The sequence below is a fragment of the Rhincodon typus genome, chromosome 35 (assembly GCF_021869965.1).
Source record: "Rhincodon typus isolate 14 chromosome 35, sRhiTyp1.1, whole genome shotgun sequence".
Lineage (NCBI taxonomy): Eukaryota > Metazoa > Chordata > Chondrichthyes > Orectolobiformes > Rhincodontidae > Rhincodon > Rhincodon typus.
In genome coordinates this window covers 1,604,782-1,616,348 of record NC_063366.1, presented here as the reverse complement: position 1 = coordinate 1,616,348, position 11,567 = coordinate 1,604,782, and positions in this window count along the sequence as shown.

The following is an 11,567-nucleotide window of genomic DNA, read 5'->3' as shown; positions in this document are numbered from 1 at the left end:
TCTGTCTGCTATTTCAGAATTGCACAGTTGAAAAGTATTCAACACTGTGGAAGTTATGTGACCAAGCCTCCTGGTGAAGAAGAAGCAATTAGCATTGAGACAAAGGCCGACTGTTTATGGCCCTTTGCAAGAATTATTGGAAAGTTATTAATACATCTTCTTATGGGATGGATGTAACTTGCAGTTCTATTGTGTGAGGGATATTCTTTGACACAGTTGTCCCTGTAACAGATTAAAACATAACTGTTAGTCTTCCAAACCCATCAGGAGGTATCTGGGTTCTGATTGTCTGACTGATGTTGACTTTGGAGAAGTTTCCAGCAGATAATTTGTTGTTCCACTTAAATGATTACGTCAGTAATCCTTTTTCTTGTTGAAACAGTCACTTTTGGTTTTTACAGTGCTTTTGACACGATGATGCAGTGTCAATGAAACAGGACTTAGAGTAATTCCCATGCAACAGGAACAAGCAGTTTTGTTTACATTCAGAGGGTTAACACAAGCTGAACAACATTATACACAGTTTTAGAAATGGAGCCTGGATATTTTCTTTGATGGTGAGCATTTCAAACAGTACGTGTTTGTGAAAGAGAAAGCAATGGTGCAGTCTAACCACAAGCTAATTCAAAGCATCTTTCTCAAACTGCTATTTTCTCCAAAATATTTGCCCTTGACGTTACTGTTCTGTCCAAGATGGGAAGAGTGCACTATCACTCTCTAGTCTCATTGCTGCACAGACACAAATCAGTGTAATTGATTTTCCTGGTACCTGATATGTCTAGTTGTATCCTTTCCTAGATTAGACTTATAACAAAAAATTATCTATTGATCAGGTTTCATCAATAAGGACAAAATCATTGATTTATTATGAAACAGAACACATTCATTGAAGATGCAGAACTAGTTAACACACACAATTTTTAATATGAAGTAGAAAATGCTTGCCTCTGAAGATAACCCAAAACAAATACATGCACAAACACTAGGTAAGTGGAAAAAGCAAATTCCTCCTTGCCAAGATTCAAGATGGGAAAATAGACACATCTGGGCAAATTTAAGATTAGTGTTGTTCAAATAGCTAATAGTTTGATATTCTGACGTGTGTATAAGTGTCACAAAACGTAGGCAGTTGTTTGTAGGATCTTGGCAGATGCAACCTGCTCAGGAGACATTGTGTTAAGAAATCTTAGAGTTGCTCTGCAGGAGGACAGTCAGAATTAATGATGAGACTTATTTTCCAGAATCAGGAGAAATGAGCAGAGCCCCTTCCCTACAGACTTGTCACCAACTATTCCAAAGGAAATATTCAAAGCATAAGCTGTAACCTGAGAGTTTTAAACCCAGGAAGCTGGTCATCAGGAAACAAGCAGTTGTCATAAGACATGTGACTGACAATAAATGCCTTTCAAAAATGTTCTAAGTCATTTCATTCCTAACAAATTCAGGTAGTTGTGAATACTAGTTGTCAAACTTAAGCCTACAAAATATTTTTAAACGTGAAGCAGATACAACAATGGAAGCAGTTTTTTTGTTGCTTTGACCAAATTATGAACTGTGCTGTTAAAAACCAAGTCTCTTTCATGTTCAGGGATAGAATTTTAATACAGTCCTGTTAACTTGAAAAGTGACTTGCATTTTGATAGAATTTTCTCAACCACCAGCAATAACACATCCCTCTACAGGCAATGAGCTACTTTTGAAGGTCAGAACAAGCTCCCAGAAGTATCACTGTGACAATGACTGGAAAATCTGTCTTTTCTGGTGCTGACTGAGGGACAAGTATAGTCCAAAACACTGGGGACAACTCATTCGCTCCACCTTGAAAGAGTGGCATGGCATTACGAACATCCACTTCAGACAGCAAATCGGGTTTCAGTTTAAAGTGTCAACCAAAAGACAGCAACTCTGACAGTGCAGCATGCCTGAGTGCCACATAGAATAACACACAATCCCACACATGTTCCTGTTTCATGTGCACATTTGATGTGTGTTAAAGAGGTGGAAAGATAGCAGTGTTGATGAGTTCTCTAGTTTCTAGAAGGGAATATAATTCTTCACTGAGATGCCCATTACTAGGCCAGTTGCTTTTTTAAAATCAGTTGGGAATTCAGCAGCCTGGGCAACTCTCACTGATCATTTCCTGGTTAACATTCTACTGGGTGTAGAATGCTTCCATGTTGAATAGAAATGTGATAATAAAATAAAAATAATTTAAAAAATGAAAAAATAGAAACTCTGTTTCTCTAATAGAGTTGTAAGGTCACACAGCACAAAAACAGACTCTTCAGCTAACTCGTCCATGCTGAACCAAGTTTCCCAAACTAGATTAGTCCCGTTTGCCTGTGTTTGGCTTATATCGTCTAAACCTTTCCTATCCGTATACCTCTCCAAATGTCTTGTAAATGTTGTAGCTGTTCATGCGTTTACCTTCCTCAGACAGTTCCAGATCTGCAATGTTTGTCCAGCAGTTTTTCTGTTTTTTAATTGTAACATACGTCATATTTTACTTTGATTTGGTTTCGCTTAGTTTGGTTCCCTCTGCATATATAATAGATGTCACAGACCACAGCAAGGGTTGTATCTCGATTCAGGGATAGTAGGAACTGCCGATGCTGGAGAATCTAAGATAACAAGGTGTAGAGCTGGATGAACACAGCAGGCCAAGCAGCATCAGAGGAGCAGAAAAGCTGACGTTTCGGGTCTGGACCCTCCTTCCTGAGTTGTATCTCAGCTGTCATACTGAGGAGTCAAGCTCCAGAACTAGCCATACCTCTAACCAAGTGACAACACTGGCATCGAGCTGAGAATTGCCCAGATATGTCCTGTACAAATGTTTCACGAACTCAGGCTGTCCGAAAGCACCTTTTAGACAATTATGTGTTTGGTGAAGTTTAGCCACTGTTTCTAATTTCAGAACAATGGCAGCCCATTTTTACATGGCAAGCTCCCACAAATATTAATGTGATACTGATCAGATCATCTGTTTTTGTGATTGTGGGATCCACACTGGCCAGGATATCTTCCCTGCTCTTTAATCTCAAGGAATCTTCTACATTCACCTGAAAGGGCGGACAGTAGCATGGATTAACATTAATTGTTTCTTTTACAGTGCAGCACTGCCTTATTATTCCACTAGAGGGTCAGCCACAATGCCCAGACTCTAGGTGAGACTTGAAACTGCAGTCTTCTAACTCAGCTAAGACAGTGCGGCTGAAAATAACGTAATATTTCTATTCTATTAGTTTCAATTTCTAATAGTATAATCTCCAAGGCTGTGTACAGAATGAGTTTCACCTGTAACTGTAGGCCTGAAAGTTTGATTTGATTTAAAGTGTTAACAAGTTGGAGCCGTAGATGCCAGTATTGTCTTTATATCTGGGTTCCTGAAGCTGTGAAGTGGGGTGAAGTCCTTGGAGTCAGATGCGATAGGACATTTTAAGAGACTGCCTTCAATTATTACTGCTGATGGACTGTTTTGCTTTCATTCAGTCACTTAGGAAAATTCTATTATTTAGACAGTTCTGAAAATGTGTCAGAAATAAAATTCAAGGAATAATCCACTCGTCCCATGAAAACTCAGTATTAGTTTTAGTGAGATTTTTGAGCTTGTTTTCAAAATCCCCCATGGCCTTACCCCTCCCATCTCTGTAATTTCTTCCATCCCTGCACTGGAGTTTCAGCCACAGATTTTGTGCTCAAGTCCTGGAGTAGGACTTTAACCATCAGAGCCCTGAAGCAGAGAACAAAGTTGTGGGTAGAAGTCCAGTTCCAGCTGGATTATTCCACATGGATTACAGTTGCTGCCGGAGACACATAAGCAATTCCTCAGGCTCTCTGCCTTTGTACAAACATACCCCGTCACCATTTATTGAAAAAAAACATTGTAAAACTAGTAAAGACCTTATCCAATAGATATTTACATATTGAAACCAATCAGCTCACAATGCGCCAGACTGAAATAAAAATACTTATTGGTCACACATCATTCTTAGAAATGTTTATTTCAGTAAAATTTCTCCACAAATATGCAACAAGTTCAATCACAGGTTTTGGCTGAAAGTTTTTTTTTGGTGTTTCTGTTGCTTTTGTCCAAATGATCTGGCTGTAATTGACTATATCCAAAATTTATAAATTGACATAAATTCTATTATAAAGACTACATTTTAAAATTTTTCAGATAGGTCATCAAAATGGGAAACGAATACTGCTTTAAACCAAAGACCGTGAAAGGAGATGATGCAGTTCTAAAACAAATTCTTGGAACTCAATGTATTTACAGTGTATCTTTGTTCAAGCAGTGGAGGGGAAGCTGCTGGTGACTCATCAGCACCCTGGGTTTATTTCAAGCTAGTTCTGCCCAGAGATAGCATTTTGATTTTTTCCCAGTCAGGATCCAGTTGTCCAGGGTGGGTGGATAGCCTGCGTGTTAACAAACCAGGGGCTGAAAGTCTCCAGACTCTAAAGAGTCAGCAGCTTTCTCTATCTCTGTCTCTCTCACTCTTGCTCTCTTCGCAGAGAAGCAACAAAGAACTGGAAGATAGCTAACTATTCCCATTCACCATTTGCCTGTGAATTGCTTCCTATAACCAGTGACTGAGTGAATAATTAGTGTGCCAACTGCCCTATGTCTGCAGCCAATATCTTGGAAAGAAGAAATTGGCAATCAGAAGGATTTGGGAAAAGACAGGACACCTCATTAAATTCACTCTATAGGTGTTCAGTTGAAATGTCTTCCCCGAATATTTTTCTCCACTCATAATATCAATGTCCTTTTGGTTGACTATGTCAGTGTAGATGTGTGTAGGGGATTAATAACTGATACAGTTAACTGAGAAAAATATCAGTTTGACAATTCATATTTTGTTCCTCTGAGGTTAGAACTGATTAATTTGTAATAAATAGTATTTTCTTCTTAAGTGCAGAACCTGGTCAATGTTGTCTGTTAACCTGAAATCGTTGGGCAGGAACGTTGGGGCTTTGAGTAATTGGATTAAATCTTGAACTTTTGTGATGACCCTGGGACTCAAGGATCAGCACCCTTTCTGGAATGCACCATGACAGAGTGTAAATTGATTGTTTCCATCTTTGTTGCTGGTTTGTTAAACATCAGTCAGAAATCTGGTGGCAACCAGAAATGAGTATAGTCCCAGATAGGAAGACTGAGAGTGGTACGTTTCTGATAACTGTGCATGTTTGAGGTGGCTCTTCAAATTACAGTCAGGGCCTTTGGATGTTCAGGCACCAACAGTCAGTCATATGCATGACTCCAGTCTACATGCTGTGGCCAACAATTATTTCAGGAAAATTGCAGGCCTAAGGGTGATGGTTTATTTCAATGGTATTGCATAATCACAAAAAAAAGTTAAAATTCTCTAATATAGTCATAATTATATTACTGCCATATCAGTGTACTCTTGGTCATCAGTAAAGTGATGGAAGGTGTCATCAACAGTGCTATCAAGCAGCACCTGCTTAGCAATAACCTGCTCAGTGACGTCCAGTTTGGGTTCCGCCAGGGCCATTCAGCTCCTGATTTCATTACAGACTTGGTTCAAACATGGATAAAAGAGCTGAATTCCAGAGGTGAGGCTAGAGTGACTGTGCTTAACATCAAAGCCACATTTGACCAGGTATAGCGCCAAAGAGCCCTAGCAGAACTTGAGTCAGTGGAATCAGGGGGAAACTTACTGTTGTTTGGAATCATACCTAACACAAAGGAAGGTACTTGTGGTTGTTGAAAGTCAATCATCTCTCTTCCAGGACATCTCTGCAACAGTTCCTCAGGGTAGTATCCTTGGCACAACCATCTTCAGGTGCCTTATCAATGACCTTTCCTCTGTCATTAGCTTAGAAGAGGGGAAGTTTGCTGATGAATGCACAATGCTCAGCACTATTCATGATTATTCAGGTACTGAGGCAGGCGGTATCCAAATACAGCAAGACCTGGACAATATGTAGACTTAGACTGAGAAATGGCAAGTAATATTCACACCACACAAGGAACAAGCAATGATTCTCCATCAGAGAGGATCTAACCATTTCCCTAATTCAATATTGTTACTGTAACTGAATCCCACATTATTAACATCCTGGAGATTATTATTGACTATGAACTAAGCCAGACCAGCCCTATAAAGAAAGTGTCTACAAGAGCAGGACAGAGGCTAGGAATCCTGCAGTGAATAAAACACCTCCTGACTGTCTGAAGCCTATCCATCATCAGAGGCATTGTCAGGAGTATGATGGAATATTCGCCTCTTGATTGGCACCACATCAGTGAACATGCAATCCTTCCATTACTGACCTCACTAGTAATTGTGTACTATCTACAAGATACACTGCAGAAATTCACCAAAGATCCTTAGGCAGCAGCCTCCAAACTCATGGCTACTCTTATCTAAAAGGACAAGGGCAGCAGCTAGATGAGAAAGTCACCACCAACAGGTTTCTCTCCAGGCCACTCATCATGCTGATTTGGAAATATATTACTGTTCTTTTAGTGTTGCTGAGATAAAATTTTGAAACTCCATGTCTAACAGCATTGTGGGTGTACCCACACATGGACTGCAGCGGTTCAAGATGGCAGTTTAGCACCAACTTCTCAAGGGCAGTTAGAGATGGATTATAAATGCTGGCTCTTGCTATCGATGCCCACATCCCATGAATGATTTTTTAAAAATTCAATTGAATTTCCACTTTTAAAATTTTATGATGTTATCCACCATTTTAAATTCAATCTCTATGCCTTCAATCTTTGTAATGCTGGAGGAGGAGAGATAGAGAGCACGAAAGAGACAGAGAGGGGATTGGGAAAGAAGAGGTAGAAATCAAGACAATGTGTAAGGAATAGTGAGACGAGGAGGACAATAGAGGAAATTGCTGCCACCACTCTCTGCTCAGTGTGTCCCTTCTATGTCTATTTTTCCTTTATCTCTCAATCTTGTCGGAGGGATCACATCTAATAGTTTATTTCAGTTATGTCCCATACACAGGGGAAGCAGTTAGAATAGTTTAATATAGTCATAGTTATAACATTGAAATGAGTTTCTCTTGTTTTTGCATTTATAGTTGATTTTAAAATGGTGCTTATTTTCATCAGCTTTCTAATATTGAAAAGACAAAATTGCTTTGTTGCTTAAATGACTTCATTACATTTAATATAGCAGTGGCAGACCTTGCTGGAGTTTTATGGAATAACATCGATATAGTATTTTTAAAAAGTTAATTCACAGGATGAGGGCGTCACTGGCTAGGCAGCATTTATTGCCCATCCCTAACTGCCCAGAGGCAGTTAAGAGTCAATCACACTGTTGTGGGTCTGGAGTCACATGTAAGCCAGACCAGGTAAGGATAGCAGTTTCATTCCCTAAAGGGCATTATTGAACCAGATTGGTTTTTCTGACAATCGACACATGGTCATCATTAGAGTCTTAATTCCAGATATTTAGTGAATTCAAATGCTGTGGTGAGATTCAAACCGGGTCCCCAGAATGTATCTGGTTGCTGGATTAATAGTCCAGCGATAATACCACTAGGCCATCACCTCCCCTAAGGTCACCCAAACAGACTCACAGAGCTCCCTGAACAGAAAGCAAATTCTCTCCATTGTATCGACTCAGCATCTCAACATAAGCATATTGCAAGGATTTACACATTGCCTGTTATGAAGTCAATCCATAGTCATCAGAGTCTATAGGCGTGAGGCTGGAAAAGCACAGCAGGTCAGACAGCATCCAAGGAGCAGGAAACATTTCTGGCCAAAACCCTATTTCTTCATCGTCGTCAAGAGCTGTCCATCAAGTCTCTGACTCAGAGACAAGGACCCTATCTACTGCACCACCACCTCCTACTTTGTCTATAAGTGGGTTAATAAATAGCAGTTCATAGGAAGCCTTCCATATGAAAGAGAGATTTGAATTTACATATCAACTTTAACAGGGCACCAAAACTCAAGTTACAGTGAATAAAGTTCAAGTTGATATGTGGTCACTGTTGTAATAAAGGAATCAAGGCAATTAATGTGTGCACATCCAGGTCCCATAAACTGGAATGTGATCATGACTAAACGATACTGTTTTGTGAGGGTAATTGAGGGATCCATATTTGTCAGTTGCCATGATGTGCCCTCCAAGCAACCAATCGGGGGAAGGAGTACAGATGGGTCATTTTCGACAGGTGAAGATTGCGCCACCAGGGGTTGCCATTTGCAGGCGTGACCCTCCGACACCAGCAGTGCCCCTTCCCCCCGCCCTCTGATTCCATACCGGTTCCGCTCACTGTGTTGGCGTGGTCCCCACATGTAGCATGGGTAATGTAGTTCAGAGCGGGATTTGGATGAATTGAGCTGAGTCCCTGCAGAGGTTTTAAACAACCTCAGTGGAGGCGGAGCTTTCCGGGCTTGGGTCTGTAATTCAGTTAATATTTGAAGAGATGGGCTGGCTGTCCCTCCTTCCATCAAACACAGGAAGGCACTTCCACAGAAAATCTCTCAAACATGTGAGTTTTTGCTGTAATGTCCCAGCTATTTCTGGAGATGGTGGATTTTCACAAGATTTTGGAACACACCTGATAAATGTTGATATTTAGGGATATTTCTGTCTAAAAAAAATCATTTTAACACTAATTACTGGAATATTCTTGTGTGAAAGGAGTGAATATTTGGAACAAAAACAAAGTTGCTGGAAAAGCTCAGCAGATCTGGCAGCATCTGTGAAGAGAAAATTAGAGTTAACGTTTCGGGTCCGGTGATCCTTCATCAGAATTGATAGTGGCTGGGAAAATGTCAGTTTATATGCAGAAAATAGGGAGGTGGGTGGGGTAGGGAGTAAATGATAGGATAGAGCCCAAAGAGAGAGAAAGACAGTTGGACAAAGGAGTTGCTAACGATCAAGGTGGGAGGGTGACTAGTGTTAATAGAGACTGTTCGTGACTAACGACAGAGGGTGTGTAATGGCAGGCTATACGGTAACAAGGCATGGTGTGTGGGGTAGGGGCCTGGGACATGGGAAAGTTTAGGCCCTAAAATTGTTTAACTCAATATTGAGTCCAGAGGGCTGTGGGGTCCACAAGCGGGAAATGAAGTGTTGTTCCTCCAGCTTGCATTGGGCTTTGCTGGAACACTACAGCAAGCCAGAGACAGAGATGTTGGCCAGGGAGCAGGGTGGTGCGTTAAAGTGGCAGGCAACAGGTAGCTCAGGGTCTTTATTGCGAGCAGAACGTAGATTTTCTGCAAAGTGGTCACCCAGTCTACGCTTCGTTTCCCCAATGTAGAGGAGACCATATTGTGAGCAGCAAATGCAGTAGACCAGATTCTGGGAAGTGTAGGTGAAGTGTTGCTTCACCTGGAAGGCATGTTTGGGCCCTTGGATATTGGGGAGGGAGGAGGTAAATGGGCAGGTGTTGCACCTTTGCAGGTCACAGGGGAAGGTGCCGTAGGGCTGTGGGGAGGTGTTGGGGGTGAAGGAAGTGTGTACCAGGGTGTCCCAGAGGGAACAGTCCCTGTGGAAGGTGGACAAGGGAGGGGAGTGAAATGTGTGTCTGGTGGTATTTGGATTGTTTTGTGTGAAACCCAGCTCTCATGGTCACTATGATGTGGAAGTTGCGGACACAGCTTTTATAGAGACCTAGTCAGTGTCCACTGTCTATTGTCATCCCACCAGATAAATAAAATCCCCATGTTAGTGGCTCATTAAAAACTAACAATCCGTTGATGAGGTTTTATAATCAATGTGTCCTTTTGACTTTCTCAGTAAGTTCAGCAGCAAGGTGAGGGGTTTGAGCTCTGGGCTTGGAGCTAAATCCCTGGTTGGTTTGGCCTCCAGCTACAGAGCATGGCAGGAAATATGTGCACCATAAACCCTGGATTTTACATCTGAGACTTGTGGAAGTTTTGCACACTCTTACATAGCTCATGGAGAACTAAGTTCTGCAGAAGTGTCACGGGACCTGAAATTTTAACTTTGTTTTCCCTCCACAAATGCTGCCAGACGTGCTGTGTTTTCCCAGGAATTTGTTCTTGTTCATTCTTCTGTATTATTCAGATTCTGTATTTTCAAAATGGATAATTATTTTTGTCCTTTGTTTATAGGTCAATTTTCAGAATCCACGAACATTGTCATATTTGGATTTTCTTAAATGGTGAGTCTATTGTTAATCAATTCTGAAAGGTTTACAAATAAGAAAGTAATGGTTGCTAATCTGGCAGCTGAATAATGGGGTATACATTGCAGAACTTGGTGGAGATCACTTTTATTCCTAAATGTCATCCTTAGTAATTCCTGTAGATCCCTGCAGTGATTCCATTCGATCAACCCAGAAAGTCACAGATCCCCATGTGCCAAAAATTAACTGTGATTTTCAAAAATTCCCACATCTCCTTTCTCCATGATTCTCTCACAAACATTTTCCCTTCCCCTTCAGAGTGATTGTTTTCTCCAGGCTGATTTAATTTGGTCAAGTCAATGATTTCTTTTGACCCTCCATTACTCCACCGCGTGCAGGAGAATGTGTTCAAACTGACATGGGCATGCCCCTCGAATCTCTATTTGTCCAATCGGAGTGTTCTGACCAAGGAACAATCACTTGAGTGAAAAGATGCCCAATGTCAAAGTGAATTTGAGAATGAAATATGATCTTAGTTATTGCAAGAACCAATCAATAATACATGTTATTGTCACCTGATGTGATGCCTAAATACCAAAAGGTAGTTTCTTTTAGATATAAGGTGCTATTGTAAGCTGCTTTTTAGGCTTAAAGTCATTGAGGGCAATCAAAATACACAGAGTTAGATGGCTAGTAGATTTAGAGAAGTGATTACACAGCTGGATCAGTCAGACAGATGGATGACCATCAGAAAAGCTAAGAAGGTAGTTCAGAAGTCTCCTGTGGCTATTTTGCTCTCAGATACGCAGTTTTGGGTACTGTTGAAAAGGATAGCCTCTCAGAGGAAAATGGAAGCAATAGTCAGATCTAGGGTACAAAGAATAAATTTTATGTTAGGCAGGGGTTGATAAGATTTAAAAGAATGTCAAGGATACAGACAAGAAATTCTGCGGCAGTGAGTGTGATTCTAGAATATGTTGTTTTCCTGGTCCCAGGATTAAGAACATCTCAAAATGTTTGAAGCATATTGTTAAAGGGGAGAATGAGAAACCGAAAGTTATTGTACACATTGATGGGAATGATGTAGTTAGGGAAAAGATTAAGGCTTTCGAGAGTGAATGTAAGAGGTTAGGTAGAAGACTTGGAGCAGCAGATCAGGTGGAGATTTCAACTTGTCATTGTCCCTTGTAAATAAAACCCCACTTATTGCAGCTGCTGTCCAAAGAATATAGCGGCTATTCCCTTGAATGAACAGATGGAGAAAAAGAAACACTTACTCTGACAAGCTTGATGTCAATTCCAAACAAAACAGAAATTGTTGGAAACGCTCAGCAATCTGTTGTAAGAATTAGTTAATGTTTCGAGTTGAGTGACCTTTTCATAGAACTATCAATCACTTGCTCAGTCAAAGACAGAAGAGGGTGGCACCCTCCTACTCCTGTGCTGCTCCCCATCCTGGCCAGGCT